We start from the raw sequence: 1,420 nt of genomic DNA, 5'->3' as shown, positions 1-1,420 counted from the left end.
CTCTCTTCCATCTCTTCTATTCTGTTGGTGAAGCTTGTATCTACAGCTCCTTGTCTCTTCTTTTGGTTTTCTATATCCAGGGTTGTTTCCATGTGTTCTTTCTTGATTGCTTCTATTTCCATTTTTAATTCCTTCAACTGTTTGATTGTGTTTTCCTGGAATTCTTTCAGGGATTTTTGCGATTCCTCTCTGTAGGCTTTTACTTGTTTATTAATGTTTTCCTGTGCTTCCCTAAGTGTGTTCATGTCTTTCTTGAAGTCCTCCAGCATCATGATCAAATATGATTTTGAAACTAGATCTTGCTTTTCTGGTGTGTTTGGATATTCCATGTTTGTTTTGGTGGGAGAATTGGGCTCCGATGATGGCATGTAGTCTTGGTTTCTGTTGCTTGGGTTCCTGCGCTTGCCTCTCACCATCAGATTATCTCTAGTGTTACTTTGTTCTGCTATTTCTGACAGTGGCTAGACTGTCCTATAAGCCTGTGTGTCAGGAGTGCTGTAGACCTGTTTTCCTCTCTTTCAGTCAGTTATGGGGACAGAGTGTTCTGCTTTCGGGCATGTAGTTTTTCCTCTCTACAGGTCTTCAGCTGTTCCTGTGGGCCTGTGTCTTGAGTTCACCAGGCAGCTTTCTTGCAGCAGAAAAGTTGGTCTTACCTGTGGTCCCGAGGCTCAAGTTCGCTCGTGGGGTGCTGCCCACGGGCTCTCTGCAGCGGCAGCAACCAGGAAGACCTGTGCCGCCCCTTCCGGGAGCTTCAGTGCACCAGGGTTCCAGATGGTCTTTGGCTTTTTCCTCTGGCGTCCGAGATGTGTGTGCAGGGAGCAGTCTCTTCTGGTTTCCCAGGCTTGTCCGCCTCTCTGAAGGTTTAGCTCTCCCTCCCACGGGATTTGGGTGCAGAGAACTGTTTATCCGGTCTGTTTCCTTCAGGGTCCGGCGGGGTCCTGCCGCTCCTGGGCCCTCCCCCACGGGAGCCCAGAGGCCTTATACAGTTTCCTCTTGGGCCAGGGATGTGGGCAGGGGTGAGCAGTGTTGGTGGTCTCTTCCGCTCTGCAGCCTCAGGAGTGCCCACCTGACCAGGCGGTTGGGTTTCTCTCTCCCACAGGATATTTTAACACAGGAATTGAACTGCCTGTCATGCACTGGATGTTTTCTGCACCATCTCTATATAGAAAGTTTGTCCAAAGAGGAATCAGCAATGTGCCGTCAAGTGAAAATGGTACAGGTGAGATTAGGTTTAAGCAGAAGTCGGGACCCTGTGCATTGCATGAGAGGTGACGTCACTTGCAGAGTGCATTAGTAGTGGGAGATGTCGACAGCACTGCACCTGCATCCAGCTGCTATTGCTGCTCAGAATGTCAACCATGCATTTAGCTGTCAGCCTGTCTTAGGCTGAAATCCAGGTACTTTGACTCCCTGACTGCCT

Source organism: Rattus norvegicus, chromosome 2, assembly GCF_021556685.1.
Source record: "Rattus norvegicus strain SHRSP/BbbUtx chromosome 2, alternate assembly SHRSP_T2T, whole genome shotgun sequence".
NCBI lineage: Eukaryota > Metazoa > Chordata > Mammalia > Rodentia > Muridae > Rattus > Rattus norvegicus.
The sequence above is the reverse complement of the archived record's forward strand: the minus strand, read 5'-3'. Positions refer to the sequence as shown.